This window comes from Nyctereutes procyonoides, unplaced genomic scaffold, assembly GCF_905146905.1.
Source record: "Nyctereutes procyonoides isolate TBG_1078 unplaced genomic scaffold, NYPRO_anot_genome, whole genome shotgun sequence".
Classification (NCBI taxonomy): domain Eukaryota; kingdom Metazoa; phylum Chordata; class Mammalia; order Carnivora; family Canidae; genus Nyctereutes; species Nyctereutes procyonoides.
In genome coordinates, this window is record NW_026575044.1 from 6,127,745 (window position 1) to 6,145,005 (window position 17,261).

Genomic DNA, 17,261 nt, shown 5'->3' on the forward strand with positions numbered 1-17,261 from the left:
GTCTTCTTTTTCTACCTGGTCAGTGATGGAACCTGTTTTTATAAATTTGTCTAAGAAGGTCTCATTGAGATTAGATCTGAGACCCAGAGCAATACTTCTTTTTTTTTTTTTTTTAAGATTTTATTTATTCATGAGAGACACACACAGAGAGAGGCAGAGACACAGGCGGAGGGAGAAGCAGGCTCCATGCAGGGACCCTGACATGGGACTCGATCCCGGGTCTCCAGGATCAGGCCCTGGGGCCAAAGGTGGTGACAAATCACTGAGCCACCTGGGCTGCCCCAGAGCAATATTTCTTAAATTATCTATGGTCAAGAACCAGTTTTCCTGTTTTGTTTGTTTGTTTGTTTGTTTGTTTTCATTTCCAATGATGTCGATGAACACTTTTGTGAAATACAATGAAAATAAATTGCCCCATAAGCAAAATTTTAGAAGATTCTATAGAACAGGTGCTTGAAGACTGTTTGTCTATGCGTCATAAGCTTAGATTTTCTTTTTACATTTTTAAATAGTTGGGAAAAGTAAAAAGATTTCATGATATGTAAAAAGTATGTGAAGTTCACATTTCAGTGCCCATAAAAAAGTTCTATTGAGCTTTCAGTTGTTGATGTACACTTTCACACTCGCTTTTGGATGTGCTTTCTTCCTTCATTTCTTTCTCCCCCCCCCTTTTTTTTTCAGAGAGGGAGCAATGAATGGCAGAGAGAGAGAGAATCTTTATTTTTTTCTTAAAGATTTTGTTTATTCATGAGAGACACAGAGAGGCTGAGACAGGCTCCATGCAAGGAGCCGGATATGGGACTCTATCCCAGGACTCCGGGATCATGCCTTGAGCTGAAAGCAGATGCTCAACCACTGAGTGACCCAGGTGTCCCAGGGAGAAAGAATCTTAAGCAGACTGCACACCAAGCACAGAGCCCAATTCAGGGCTTAATCTCACAACCCTGAGATACTGACTTGAGCTGAAATCAAGAGTAGTCCAGAACTTAAATGACTGAGCCACCCAGGCACCTCTTGGGTATGCTTTCATATGTCTTAATGCTGCAATGGAAGAGTTAAGTAGTTATGACAGAGACTTGTGTGACCCAGAGCTCTAAAGTATTTGCTATCTGGTCTTTCACAGAAAATGTTTTCCAACTCTGACACTAAATTTAAACCTCAATTATTATGTTCAAGAGACATAAAATTATTCTATCAATCATTCTAAATATTAATCTCAATTTTTGTGCTTTTCTTGCTGGAAACTTATAATGAACAGTTTGCAAACTATGTGTTTGTTTCTCCCACCTTTATAGCTGAGCTGTACAAAACCCATGGACCACACCCTGAGTAGCTCTGAGATAGAAGACAGAAGAAGGAGAGTTGCAATGAGCTACAGGAGGAGCATTCCAGATACTCCTGAAGTGACAAGTACAAAACCAGTTATAGGAAGGAGCTTGGCATGGCCTAGGCTGATGAGTTGATAGTCGTAGGCAGCGTTCCCATACATGGGTATCTTTTGGCCTACATGGGCTTTTAAAACAAATTAGAATTCTGTGCCAGTGTTTTTGCGTGGACTTATTTCTTTTAAAACTTGGATTTGAGTTCTTTTGAGGCAATCTGAAACGATGGCATCATGGACCCATATAGGGTATTTAGTAACCTGGGGCAAAGAAGCATCTTTCTGCTGGAAAGGGATGTGTGAGTGCACTGCAGGCAAACCAGTCTTTGACCCCTGTTTTACAAGGTGACACAGGTCAGGGGTCTGGGGCAAAGCGAACAAGCAGAAAGTGGGCAGGAACTGTTTGGAAAGGCAGTTGGGGATCAGACCCCTCAGGACTGACAAGTGCTAGAAAAGACATTAGATATGAAGAGTTCCAAGTCAAGGAGCAAATTTGGATATTAAGGTCACTTAAGGTCAATCTTCAGTTATGTTGATAGCAGACTGGCAGGAGAATGGCTGGGAGGCTATGGCTGAAGCCAGGGGAGAGTTGGCAGACTGGACTAAAGATTGGCAGAGGAAATGGGGAATGTGAGACATATTTTTGTAGGAAAAATCAGTAAGACTTACTGAGGGATTTGAGGTGGGATTGGGAAAAGAGAAAAATCAAAGGTGGTAGAAGATGACATCCAGGTTTTTGACTGGATCCACCAGCTGGATGGTGTGGCCATTTATGACAATGGAGGACAAACAGAAGGGGAGACAAGGAGATAGTGTTCAGGAAGAACTCCCAGAGCACCACCTTGGACTGCGTGAACAGTCTGTGAAACTCAGAAATGAAACTGCAGGTGGCAGTCGGCAAGAGTGTGAAGGTTGGCAAACAGGCATTCCTCTCCAGCAGTCTTAGAAAAGTCAGCCCAGTCCCTTCTAAAGATCACCAGTCCCTACTCCACACTATCCCATCCTCACCCCCCAACATCCACTGCAGCAAGTGCAGGAAGCATTCACTGAGGATGCTCTTTCTATGAGGCAGTCTCTGATGAAGCATAAAAGTTGTAAAAATCCCTACCCTTATAAAGATCACAGTCTGAGGTGAAAATTATAGTTTTTTTAAAAAAGATTTTATTTATTTATCCATGAGAGACACACACATACACACACACACAGAGACAGAGAGAGAGGCAGAGACACAGGCAGAGGGAGAAACAGGCTCCATGCAGGGAGCCCAACGGGAACTCCATCCTGGGTCTCCAGGGTCACACCCTGGGCTGAAGGCAGGTGCTAAACCGCTGAGCCACGCAGGCTGCCCTGAGGTGAAAATTATAGATTTTTAATCACATGCAGTTTTACTCTGAGCTTTGCAACTCTGCTGACTCCATCACACTTACATGGAAACTGCAGGCTGGGAGGGTGGGAACTTGTGTTAGAAGGTGGAGGGGTGTGTGTGAGGGAAAGTGGAGGATATGAGGGGAGGTTGGCTCAATGTCAGCGGATGGAATCCAAGGAATATGAATGAGGTAAGGGGACCAGACATGGGAGGGGGTAATGACTAGGGAGGCTGGTGATGGAAGGGTGGCCCGAACACAGTGCTCGAATGGATGAACCCTGTAATTCCACACATGTCAATCTTCCTCTCTGGCCTGAGTCTCTTCTCATCAGTGCAAGGCTTTAGACTGAACAGATGGTAGGGAAACTGTTGTGGTGGGATCTATTATGGGCCTTGTCTTAATATTTCCTAATATTATGAAGTACTAAATGATGCAAATAATTTCTGCTATGTATTGAAATGAATTGAGTTTATTCTTCAGTGGGAGAAGAACAGGCTGGAATTACACTAAGAATGGATTCTACATGGCTAACATTATCATAAGTATCTTGATGAAGGAAAAGTTTGCAAGACCTCTAGACTAGTCCATTTTAAACCTTCTTCCAACTGCAATCTGGTTTTAAAGCGTCTGTGTGGAAAACTGGAAGATACTCGATATCTTTCAGAACTACAGCAAGCTATTATTATTTTTTTAAAGATTGTATTTATTTATTCATGAGAGACACAGGCAGAGGGAGAAGCAGGCTTCCTGTGGGCAGCCCGATGCGAGACTTGATCCCTGGACCTGGGATCATGCCTTGAGCTGAAGGCAGATGCTCAACCACTGAGCCACCCAGGCATCCCGCAAATTATTTCTGAATTAAACCAGAATATAAATAAAAAGTAACACATGAGATTACTATCTTTTACATCCCCATTTCTATTTTTTAAGTTCTGGAATTCCTGTATAAGAAAAAGAAAAGCCCATCCTCTCATGTTGGGGAGCTGGCCTGGTGCTCAGTCACACACAGTGTTCTCCTGATAAACATAATCAATTTCATAGAGCATTGACCTCAGACAAGGCCATTCTGTGACCTTGTTCATGACTTATCAAGAGAAAAAAAGACCTCTCCACTTTTACTTCTGAACATAGATGAAAACATCAGTATGGTCCAAACTGCAAAAATAACCAAACTCTCTCCTGGGTAATATGAATTATTATGCATATGAATAGAGTGCTGCTTCTTTACCAATTATGATTTTAGCCTTATGTCATTCTTCTTCCTGTATAGAGTAGGCTGATTAACTTACCTAATTATGACTTTCCTCTGCTTCCTGACAGGATCCAATCCCAAGCAATACCTTCTTCCCCAACTGTAGAGCATTCTTCCCTAAACCTGCCTCAAATCAGCTAACACAAACCAAAGCCATCAACACCTTTCTGTCACCTCTTAGAGAGACACCCTGTGAATGCCCATGGTGTACATTCTCCACCACTGTAATGGAGGATAAACCCAACTTGTTCAATGGTAGGTGTGTTTCTAATGGTTTTGGCTAGAGAGTATTAACACATTCCAAGCTAAACTATTCCCAGGAACATGAGCCAAAATGACCAGTTGTAAATGTTTGTTGTCTCTCACCAAGAAACCCAGAGTCTTTTTTTTTTTTAATTTTTTTTATTTTTTTATTTATTTATGATAGTCACACAGAGAGAGAGAGAGAGGCAGAGACACAGGCAGAGGGAGAAGCAGGCTCCATGCCCCGGGAGCCTGACGTGGGATTCGATTCGATCCCGGGTCTCCAGGATCGCGCCCTGGGCCAAAGGCAGGCGCCAAACCGCTGCGCCACCCAGGGATCCCGAAACCCAGAGTCTTCTCAAAGTGGGGTATAGTTGACACTTCTGCAACTGTAGAGCATTTTTACTCAGCTTCTTATGGTTTAGAAATGCCAGAGAAGTAGTTGTCCATACACATCAAAAGTCTTAAAAGACTTTAAAAACCTAAATAGGTGAGAGATGCCTGGGTGGCTCAGTGGTTGAGCATCTGCCTTCCGCTGGGGGTGTGATCCCAGGGTCCCAGATTGAGTTCCACATTGGGCTCCTTGTGAGGAGTCTGCTTCTCCCCCTGCCTGTGTCTCTGCTGCTCTCTCTCTCTCTCTTTCTCTCTCTGTCTCTCATTAATAAATAAACAAAATCTTAAAAAAAAAAAAACTAGGTGAATGAATTGTCTGAAAGCACGTCAATCGTTTGGGGGTGGGTGGGTGTAGGGTTTGATAGGGCTGCAGCGTACAGCCTGAAGGAAAGTGGACCACACAGCTCTAGGGATGTCCACTTCCACTGACTACAGTGAGAACAGAAATACTGGCGTTGTGTGGCATGCCGGTACTGGGTTAGATAACTGCATTAGGTGAAAAGTAGCTAGGGACATTAAAAGAGTTTCATTTGACTTGAATATTAACCAAAGGGCATCTGAATTGTCAATCAGCTAAGAAGGTCTCACTGGTGAGATGAGAAATGCAGAAAAAGTTCTCATAAAGGAAAACACAACCTCCAAATCCCTCACGCTGCCATGACAACAGTAGCTCACAAATGATGCAATTGTATGAGCAGCTGGGGGACACAGGAGATGAGGGCAAGATCCCACCGTGAGGGAAATGGAAACCAGGCAAAGGAAAATGTAAGCTAATTCTTGTCACAAAAAATAAAATCAGTCACAGCTGTTAGCTATAAGAGGAAAAAGGGAATAAGTGTATTTTACTTTTGCACGATGTCTTTCATCAGAGGTTATTAAAACACACTTCACTATTATTAAGTCATTACTTGAGCACCATGCTGAGTGGGCAATCACCATTTATGGGCAATACGGTCAGCTCAGTGACTCATGATTAGGACAAAAAGGAATAAAACATTCCAAAGCAAATGTCCATGGTCCTAAGTATTGCAAGCTTATTTGAACTCCCAAATCCTCTCTTACCAAAAAAAATTAACTTTATTTTATAAAGTTTAACAAAAAAAAAAAAAACAAAAAAAACCCTTCTCTCCAAATGGGTAAATTGAAATCAATTAGCTAATCTTGGTAAAGAGTATTGTATTATTTTTCCAATTTAGCTGTATATTTGAACTCTATCAAAATACAAAGTTATGACAAAATAATTAGAGCATCTGTGCCTGCTGCTTTATGAGGGCAGGGCTTTTTGGCTCTTTTGTTTGTTTTTGAGAGACAGTGCGTGTGAAGGGAGGGACAGAGGGACACGGAGAGAGAAAATCTTAAGCAGGGTCCCCACTGAGTACAGAGCCCTACCCTGGGCTCAGTCTCACAACCCTGAAATCATGACCTGAGCCCAAATCAAGAGTCAGATGTAACTGACTGCACCACCCAGGTGCCTGGCTGTTGTGTCCATTGCTATGGCCCAGTGCCAAGTCCAGAGCTTTGCCCAGTTGGTGATCAATCAATGTTTGCTGAGTAGACAATAGGCATTCAATGAACTGTAGCAACTGTTAGTAAATGTAGCCTGCCAATGCCTTCTCACCAACTAAGCAGCTCCAACAAGTTCTGTATTATGGGGCATTCTCTGATGACATCCTTGGCCACTGATAATCTATTTATTGCACACATATTTCCCAAGTGTCTGTAGGATGCTAGGAACTGTGCCAGATGTTGAGTATTCAGAGTTGATGAGTATCTAGCACGTGACTGGTTATATTTAGACAGGTATGAAACATACAACTCACAAATGGGGAATTGACCCCCAGTGGTGGCAAAGAGAGGGGACAGGATGCCCAGAGAGGCTGGGGCAGGGGAAGAGGAGAGAATAGGAAGAATGAACTACATGCAATGGGCAAAGAAGAGGACAATATAACACCAGCCTAGAAAAGTGGATGAAGACAGGTGTGGGGGAAATGAATTTCCCTCCACTCTTCTGAGTTCTTGACTGAGAACCCTGTAACAAAGAGTTAACAAGAGAAGAACAAGAAGTTTAGTAATATTGTAGGGGGTCTGAATATGTCATCCCAAATATGCCACACTGACATATTGATTATTTGGATTTAAAGGTGCTTGAGAATCATCTGGTACAAAAATGACACTGATCTTTCCTTGTCCCCCTGACAGCAGGAAACAAATCTCTTATGGGAAAGTTAGCCTCCCTGCATCAGGAGGGTGAAAGGCATCTCTATCACCAGAAATGGGAATTTGGGGCTGAAAAGGCAGTATTAAAAAAACCTGTTAATTCTTTACCAATTTTCTACCCCAAGCCCAAACCCCTCTGCCTTGTCAATTCTTTGTAAATTTATTTTCTTTTCCTAAAATACAAACTTTTAGAAAGCTTTCTGCTCTGGTCACTTCTTTGAATCTCTCATGTTTATGGGGCTACTGTACATATTTACTAAAATAATTCTTTTTTCTCCTGTTAATCTGTCTTATGTCAATTTAATTACTAGACCAGTCAAAGATCCTAGAAGGGAAGAAGAAAAACTTTTTCCCCTACCACATGTGTACCTCATATACATATGGGAGATACCTAGGGAAAAACAAGAAAATTCCCCGAGGTAGCTTAGAATTCAAGCTTCAAAACCATCTTAATAGGGAAAGGGGAGAGGAATGTAGGCCTCTTAGGGGAAAGTGAATGAGTTTTAGGGCAGGTACCTGGTCCCTCAGAAGAACAGATGGGAGGTGTGATAGTCTGTCACTTAGCATATTTGAGTGTGATAAGGATTTGTAGTCTCCTCTGCTGTGATAAGAGTCAATTCACCTAGGCTGATGAAACTCCTGGGGAGGGAACTTATGACAATTGGTGACTTTTGGAGGTTCTGACCTAAGATAGATATGGGCAGTTCAGAGAAAAGCCTCTCCATGCATTTGCTGTTTTCCAAGTGCCCACAATTCAAAGCCATCAATATGCCTACATGGCATATTTTGTGGTGGCACATCCTGCCACCCTCCACAGGCCACGTCAGGCCTTGTAGATGAAGTCATGGGCTGAGCTTTTAGTCAGAGCAGTGAGAACCCTGAAGGATATCAGCTGGAGGAATGGTGTCACTGGACATGCAAGTTTTAAACATCCTTTAAACTATTGTCAGAGTCCAAAATCCTTTCCACTGAATCTAACTGCCAGACTCTTTAGGGGGTCAAGGTGGAATTTCTAAAAACTAAGAGAAAATAAAGCCTCCATTGGTAACAGCAGTGTGAGGCAGCCAAGGGCATGGAAGCCCATCAAGCCAACTGCCTAAATGTAGTAGCTAATGCTTAGTTAGTGCTTAATCTTGGTCAGGCATTATTTTAATTTCATTTTACACATTAACTCATTAAATCTTTAAGTCTGTGAGGCAGCTGCTATTTTCTTCTGCATTTTTACAGAGGAGATTTCTGAGACTTGGAGAATTTTAAGTAATTTTACTAAAGTCACAGAGCAAGTAGGGGAAACACTAGTCACATTCCAGCAGGTGGGCTCCTAAATGGCAATGATAGTAGAGAAGGAGATCCAGATGTGCCAACCCAAGCATGGCACTTTGGCATAAGGATTACCTCGAGCTGGAAGCAGCTTAGAATCAAGAGACGCAGGAGGAATGCCTGAGTTGGTTAAGCGTCTGACTCTTGATTTCAGCTCAGGTCATGATATCAGGGCTGTGGGATAGACTGCACTGGACGATTAAGATTAAGATTCTCTCTCCATTTCCCTCTGACCCCCATCCCCTCTTAATTTCCTTTCTTTTTTTTTTCTTTTAGGATTTTATGTATTTATTCATGAGAGACAGAGAGAGAGAGAGAGAGAGAGAGAGAGGCAGAGACACAGGCAGAGGAAGAAGCAGGCTCCATGCAGGGAGACCGATGTGGGACTCGATTCCGGGTCTCCAGGATCACACCTTGGGTTGAAGGCAGTGCTAAACCGCTGAGCCACCCGGGCTGCCTCCCTCTTCATTTCTAAAGAAAATAAAGAGAGATGCAAGAACAATTCTCTGTCCTCCTTCTCTGTCTGAAAGTAGAAGTATTTCCCTTTGTAAAATTGTCCTCTGTACCAGTAAGAGAACAGCAACTCTTGCCACCAGAGATGAAAGAGTTTCATGGACAAACCTTATTAAAGTAACTCCTATCTTCCATTAGTCTCCCTGTATATCTCCTAGTCACTTTACCGATTTATCATTCCTTGAGTAATTTATCATTCCTTTCCTTTGGTAAAAACCCTGAATCTAACCATATCTTCTTTTATGTGAAATCCCCTGCATATAAATATGAATAAAAATTATGTGTCTTGGGGTGCCTGGGTGGCTCTGTCTGTTAAGCATCCAACTCTTGGTTTCAGCTCAGGTCATGATCTCAGGGTTGTGAGATCAAGCCCTGAATTAGGCTCCATGCTCAGTGGGGAGTCTGCTTGAGATTTTCTGCGTCTGCCCTGCTCCCAACGTTCTCTCTTTCTAAAATAATCAACCTTTCTTTAAAAAAATTGTGTATCTTTTCTCATTAATACATCTTTTGCTAGCTTAATTTGCAGGCCCTTAGGGACTGAGCTAAAAAGAGGAGAGGAAAAATTTTTTATCTCCCTTATAGTAGTAATGGGAGTCTAGATCACAGGGAATTGGGCAGGCCACACATCCATGTGGCTGCCCTAAGATTCAGACACCCTGATACCTGGATCCCAAATCACTGTGAAAGCACTTTAGTCACAGAAGACAACCACAAAGTAAAACCTACATCAACACAATTTAAAAATAACCCCCACAGATTCCTGGGTGGCTCACCAATTGAGCATCTGCCTTTAGCTCAGGGCGTGATCACAGAGTTCTGGGATCGAGTCCTGCATCAGGCTCCCTGCAAGGAGCCTGCATCTCCCTCTGCCTATGTCTCTGCCTCTCTCTGTGTTTCTCATGAATAAAAAAATAAAATTCTTTTTAAAAAAATAAGTAAATAAAAATAACCCCCCAAAGCCTCTTGGATCCTATTTCACAGCTCTAGTTTCTCTTGTCACTGATGGAGAGAGTTCCTGCAGAGATCAGACGGACTTCAGCCTGAGCCCTACACTCTCTAGAATCCCTTCCTCCCTATTGGGTCTTCTGGAACCCAGCATCCAAGACACAAGCTCACACCAGTTTTGTTTTGCTTTTTAAGACAGACACTAAGAGAGAAAGTGTGTGTGAGTTGGGGGAGGGACAGGCAGAGGGAGAGAGAGAGAATCTTAAGCAGACTCCACACAGTACGGAACCTGACACGGGGCTGCATCTCTTGATCCTGAGATCACGACCTGAGCTAAAATCAAGAGTCGAATACATAACCAACTGAGCCACCCAAGTGCCTCCATGCAAAGTTTAGGTGGCCCCTTCTCTGGCACTCCTAGTGGGCTCAGGCTCTCCTAGAGTTGGCATCTTCCCATGTTCTCTGCCTGCTGGCCAGCCTGGGTGTGAATTCTTTTGGTCTTGCCTCCCTCTTGCTACAAAGCACCTTTGATGGATGCCTGCTCTGATGTTCTGGACCACAGGCACTGCTGATTCAGGATGTATGTAATACCTATAAGTCACTACACAACAGTGACTGTTAGCAGGGCTGAAGCCCTTGAGCTCTTGAAAAAAATGAGACAGCGGCCATTCTAGAGTTCTAGGCCAGAAGTTTCAAAGTGTGTTGTTGCTAGACCTGCAGTAATTGATCACCTGGGAACCTGTTAGGAATATTCAGGATCCTCCCTAGGTTTTCTGAATCATAAACATTAAAGGCTTGTTTAATAAGCCCTCCAAGGAGGTAGATTATTGTTGCAGCAGAGCCCCTAATCCAATTCAGACTTAGCAAACTAGTCCATCGGTCAAATCTAGCCTGCTACCTGTTTTTGTACAACTTGCAAGCTAAAAATGGATTTACATTTTCAAACAATTAGGGAACAAAATCTAAGGAAGAATGACATTTAAAGATATGTGAAAAATTATTTTATTTTATTTTTTTTAAATTTTTATTTATTTATGATAGTCACAGAGAGAGAGAGAGAGAGGCAGAGACACAGGCAGAGGGAGAAGCAGGCTCCATGCAGGGAGCCCAATGTGGGACTCGATCCCGGATCTCCAGGATGGCGTCCTGGGCTAAAGTCAGGCGCTAAACCGCTGCGCCACCCAGGGATCCCGAAAAATTATTTTAAAATCAAATTTTGGTGTCCATAAATAAAGTTTTACTGGAACACAGCCATGCCCATTCATTTTCATGTTGCCTCTGGCTGCTTTTGAGCTATAATGGTAGAACTATGGCAGAGACCATAAAGTTTAAAACATTTATTATCTAATCCTTTGGAGAAAAGTTTGTTGACCCCTGGTCAAGGCAAAACTGTTTTGAAATCAGCAATTTTTGGTGAAGTGTGGCAGCTGTCAGCTGCACCCCAAACAGACTAGTTACATGGAGGGAAAGCAGTCATCCCAGACTTTGCTGTGTAGAATCCATTTCTGTGCCATGCAGTTAAATTAGTTTATGTCTCTAAAAGATGATAAAAACGGCACTGGGATTCAGAAAAGTTCCCAAAGGCCCAACCAATCCCATATACAAATAAATATATCTAGTTTTCACAGCCCCAAATTTCTTCCACTGTTGGAAATTATGCCAGATAGGCCCAGCTAGTGTTTCTCTATGCCTCTGTAGGGCAAATATAGGGCAAGGAGCTTGATTGTCTTGGCTAATTCAGAGTGTCCGTGGAAGAAGACTAATGAGGGTAGGAATGCAGGGCTGAGGAATGTTGAGCTTAGCTTGACCTAGGACTCAGCTACACTCAGTTCACAGTGAAAACCACATGCACAAGCCACATTCACCGAAACACACTGCATAACCAGGGTGTCAGCCACATGTGGGGAAAGGCTACAAAATGTAAATCAAATCTGTCTTAGCTTCTGGCATAAGAAGTAGAGTCCCAAGAAATGAAGCTAGGCAAGTGGTTAGATCTTTGACGACCTTATATAACACAACATGGAAGTTGGAGTTTCATATATTCATGTAACTAAAAGTCATGGCAGTGTTTTAAAAATGAGGGAGTTACACCTCCTTAATGCCACATTGTACTAGGCTCTAGAGATACAAAATAATGCTCTTACCCATAAAGAAATCATGGTCTAGTGGGAGAAACATATGTAGACAAACTTTTTAACGCTTTACATCTTAGATTACTTTTAGGATTTTGGAAGTTTGTGAATTCAAGGCACCTTAAATTTGGATATGCAGGTTCCCAAGCACCCCCCACCCCCAGCCTCTCACAGAGGTGTGAACTCACGAGGACTGAGTGGGTATGCCATATGGGAGAGGTAGGGGTATTCTAATCAGGTGAGGACCAGAGAGGTGTGGGCAGTGAAGGAATTCACCCAAGACAGAACAGAAGAGATAGAAGCTTATTGAATGCACCACAAGGGGTGGAGGCAGGACAGCAAAGGAGAGAGCATCTGCAAGGAGGTGGAGGTGAGGTGCTATAGTTATAGGGCAGAGTGAAAACGTATGGGAATATTCCAAATTTTCCCTTTTTTGGTAATCTTAGGAAATGTGCCTGGTTGTAATTGGTCACTTTGCGACAGCTCAGTGATCCCTGTGGGAACTTGTGCTTTGCTCAAGTTTCCATGGCTCAAGCCTGTTCCCTAAATGCAGCCTCCACATGAAGTAGGGAGTCTGGGCCACCATGAGAGCACCTCAGACAGAGGCTCAGCTGGTAACAAGGCAGTGGGCAGCAGGGGTTGTGTTTGTTTTTGGAAGTTCAAGGTGTTTGGTGTGCAGGTGAGGGGTAGGGGGCTGTTTGTGATGAAGACTGTGTTCTAAAAAAAAAAAAAAAAAAGACTGTGTTCTGGGTCTGTTTAAGCTGTGTTCAATTCCCAGTTTTTCTCTTACTTGTCTGGGGCTTTTCTTAATCTGCTGCCTCTCAATTGCCTCATCACTAAAATGAGGGTCATAGTTGTGCTTAGTTTGTAAAAATATTGTGAAGCTTACGCAAAACCTTTCATGGAAATAGTTTAGCATAATACTTGCTAATACTGCTGTCAGTAAATGTTCCATATTTGTGCTAAAGAACAAAAATTTCACTGAGTAAATTTGAAGATCTAATTGGCTTTATTAAGTAATTTGGGAATTGGGCAACAACTCATCTAGCAAGTAGGTGGGAGTTCTGAGGAGTTGTACAAAATGAAAGGTTTTTCTAGAAAGGAAGGTGGGGCAAAAAAAGGTACTGAGCAACAGAAAGGATTATTCAAGGAAAGGTTACTTTCCCTGAAGGGGAAGAACAGGAGATCTTCTGCAGATGACTTCACCATTGCTGACCAAGAAATTCCGGACTGATTGGTTTAAAATTCTCCTTCTGGGGAAGCTGACACTGCAGTTAGGTTAGGTATGAGGTCTTGCTGGATCTTAGCAAAAGTGAGTGTATTTGGGACCCGTTCCTCTTTAAGATTTTACATTATTATTATATTTGAGTTCCAAACAAGCCAGAAGCAAATTAAGCTTTAACATAATCAACTGCATTAACCCTCTTGGTTGACAGAGGCAGGACATTGAGGAGTGGGGGAAAATGGGTGAAAGGGATCAAAATGTACAAACTTCCAGTTACCAGATAAGTAAGTCCTGGGGGTACCCTGTACACATGGCAACTGTAATTAACAGTACTGAACTGCATGTATGAAAGTTGCTAAGAGAGTAGATCTTAGAAGTTCTTATCACAAGAAAAAAAGTTGTAACTATATGAGGTGGTGGGTGGTAACTAAATTTATGGTGATCATTGTGATATATACATATGTCAGATTATTATCATGCACACCTTAAACTAATAAACTAATACAAGGTTATACATCAATTATATCTCAATAAAACTGGAAAGAAAAAAAACAAAACAACAGGACATTTACCTCCACCTGGTCAGGGATAACTTCACTCATTGATTTTTGAGTGTGTACCTGGTACATACCATTATTACTATATATATATATATATATATATATATATATACACTTTTTTTTACTTAGGTCATCTGTATTACTTGGCACATTCACTGTGACATGGGCAGTATGGAAGCCAAGGCTTGCTGTCTAATAAAGACATTCCCAAGACTTTAACAGTGGCTTTGCAGAGGCCAGCGTGGGAGATGTGGGGTGGGAAGTAGTCAACTACAAGGAGAGTTTGCACTGTTTCACATTAAAAACTGGTTTTAAATTTCATTTCATTTTGCTTTGTTTCAAGTATTTTTTAGGTATCCTACTTTTTAGGAGGACTACAGGCAAGCTAATCTGATCAGGGGTGAATGAGAACATTTTCTTGAAGGAGCCATGATTCTGGTTCCACTTTTTTTTTTTTTTTTCATTTATATATTTTATTTGAGAGAGACTGAGAGAGAATGTGAAAGCAGGGGAGGGGCAGAACGAGAGGAGGAAGAGAATCTCAAGCACACTCAGCACTGAGCACAGAGCCTGACAGAGCTGAATCTCATGACCCTGAGACCATGACCTGAGCCAAAACCAAGAGATGCTTACCCAACAGCACCACCCAGGTACCTCTCGGATCCACTTTTATTTCATCTGCTTTATTAACCATGCACAGGATCACATGGTAAGGGCTAAAACTCTGTATCCCTTAATATTTTACTTCTGAGGACTACAACTTCCATTTATTTATTTATTTATTTATTTATTTATTTATTTATTTTATTTTTTTATTTTTGAGATGGGGGGCAGAGACACAGGCAGGAAAAGCAGGCTCCATGCTGGGAGCGTGACATGGGACTAGATCCCCCGGGGTCTCTGGGATATCATGCCCCAGGCTGAAGGCATGGCTAAACTGCAGAGCTACCCAGGCTGCCCTACAACTTCCATTTAAAAAGATAGAAAATGAAAACAAGATAAAATAATACAAAAAGGGGATTGTCTTCAAACTAGAAAAAAATATGCTCTATGGAGTGGAGTAAGGTACTGCTCAGGATCATTCTTGTGGGGTCTATACACATTCTTCCTCAGCTCCCATAATATCATTGCACACTGGACCCCTGATGAATAATAGGGCAGGTTGAAGGGAGGCACCTCCTACTCCAGCTCCAGGTCAGCTTCTCGCTGAATCCAGGAGGTTTCACAGAAATCCTGATTTTCATGGAACTGGCTTCCTGTTACTTATAGAGACTGGTAGCTGAGCAGAGTCCCACTTCCCTGACTTGCTTTCTGCCACTCAGTCCATTGGTCTCAGTAGAGTTTCAGTCCAGGCTGGCTCACAGCACTCTGAGTGGCTGGATGTCAGGTGCAAGGCTCCCCCACTTCTTACATTCAAGTCACTTGATATGGTCCATTAGAAGGAAAACCACAAGACCAAAAAGTAATGTGACTTGCCTTAAGGCCGCATATCAGCAAACCAAGATTTAATACCTCACCTAACTGTAGTTTCAACTTCCCCACAAATGGAACCATTAACCAGCCAAACTGGAGTTCCTTGGTCAACACTAGGAGGCCATTGCCTGAGGGATCCCTTCCCTGAGACCCTGTTAGGCCTCACCTAAACAATGCGTTCCATACTAATAAATCCGTTTCTTTTTATGCCCTCTCTATGCCTTTAAAAATCTTTCCCTTTCTGCGGCTCAGCAGAGCTCCCCTCTACTTGCTAGATGAGGTGCTGCCTGAGTCATGAATCATTTATCTCCCCCCCTCCCCGTCATGAATCATTTAATGATGTCAGTTAGGTCTTCAATTTTTTTTCAGTTGACTTTTATTTATTCTAACAGGTGTAAGGATGGCTTGACTCACAGTTACCCAAGCAATTTTTAGCTCTGCATCAAATACCTACTAGTTACCAGAAAACAAAGGAGGCCAATTTGCTGAAACTAAGTTAAACCAAATCAGTTTGTCTAGGAGTCAAGTAAGACGATAAAAAATATTTAAATTGGTCCTGAGGCACAAGCACTGCTCTCAAATTATATTCGAAATCATTCGGTCCCTCTAGTTAGCATGCCTTCTAGTAGAAAAAAATGACCCACTGGAGGTGGGGGCCCAGCCCAGTCCAGTTGGGGTTCCTCTATGGCTCTGAATGCTGGGCTGGTCCTGAGATCTCAGTGACTCAGTAGAATGGCTGGGACCACCCAGATTGAGGGATGTCCACAGCTGGTTTGGAGGCAGCAGTAGTTTTCCAGAGAATAAGGGTAAGCCATAGATTTAACATCAAGGTCATTTAAGGGAATGATCAGCCCACCTCAAACCAGCCCCTGAGACCTATAGCTGGAGAAAGAGAACTTTAGTTCGTCTAAGTGACTCTGTAGCCAAAGGTAAATATCTATGCTATACTCTGAAGTCAGTCTCCCCTAGGATAGGAGAATAGTCACTAAAAGGCCACTCAGAAAATGTCTTCACAATTGTGCAAAAATACTGCACCCTAAGATTCGACTTCTCTTATAGAAGGGGTTTGGAGTTTCCAAATTTAATTAACTAATTTTTTTTTTTCAAATTTAATTTAAAAAACGATTTTAACACAATTAGTCCTGAAGAATAAATTTCTCAGGTAACTGTGAGTCAACTTTGTTAATAAAGTGAGGAACTTTATTTGACTCTTCTTAGCCTCAGCTTCTTCATCCTTAAAATGGGAATAATAATTCCTAAGGAATAAATACAATAGTCTCATTTCTATTCTACCTTTACCCTCACCCCTACACATAGAGCCACCCTTCCCCCACTCCATACCCACCGTAATTTCTTCAGGTTTCAACCCTAGAAATCACTTTTTATGAGAGGTCTTCAGAACTGTCTCAGAAAATCTGAGCATGTACAGTATTATCACCTAAATCGTTGTGGTTGTTCATTACTTTTCCCTTTTTTTTTTTTTTTTTTTTTTTACTTTTCCCTTTATTTGAACTGATTTCATGATTTAAGTATCTGGCTTTTGTTAGTCATTTTTCTGGACCTACTTTGGACACCAAAATCCAGGTCTGTTAGTTATGCAGAGGCTTTATTCATGTTCTTGTATTTCAATAACCACCCTGTTATCCCCAAATGAATAGGAATCTATTTGAAAAATTAAATACAAAAAAAAAGGGGGGGGGCAGCCCGGGTGGCTCAGCAGTTTAACGCCAGCCTTCAGCCCAGGGTGTGATCCTGGAGTCCTGGGATCGAGTCCCACATCAGGTTCCCTGCATGGAGCCTGCTTCTCCCTCTGCCTATGTCTCTGCCTGTCTCTGTGTCTCTCATAAATAAATAAAATCTTAAAAAAAAGAAAAATTAAATACAAAAAAGTTGAGAATATGTTTGTTGTCTTCATAATGGTTTATTCATTCATCCATGTATTTGTTAATTCGCACGTGCAATCTTAATTCATGCTGCTTCTCCTAGACAAGGTAGTAATCACAATAATTAAGACATCATGGAATAAGCAATAATAAAGCAATGTGTGTGCAGGAAGGACGGGGGGAGTAGCCATCCCTGCCTGAGGTGGCCAGTTGACTTTGGTCTTAAAGATTAAGTTGGCATTTTCCAGTGAATCAAGCCCTAAAACAAACTCCAAACACCTTAGCAAATATAACCCCATAAACCTGGCTCCTGACTAACTTCTCTTTCTCTCCCTGGCTGCAACCGCCCTGGAATCT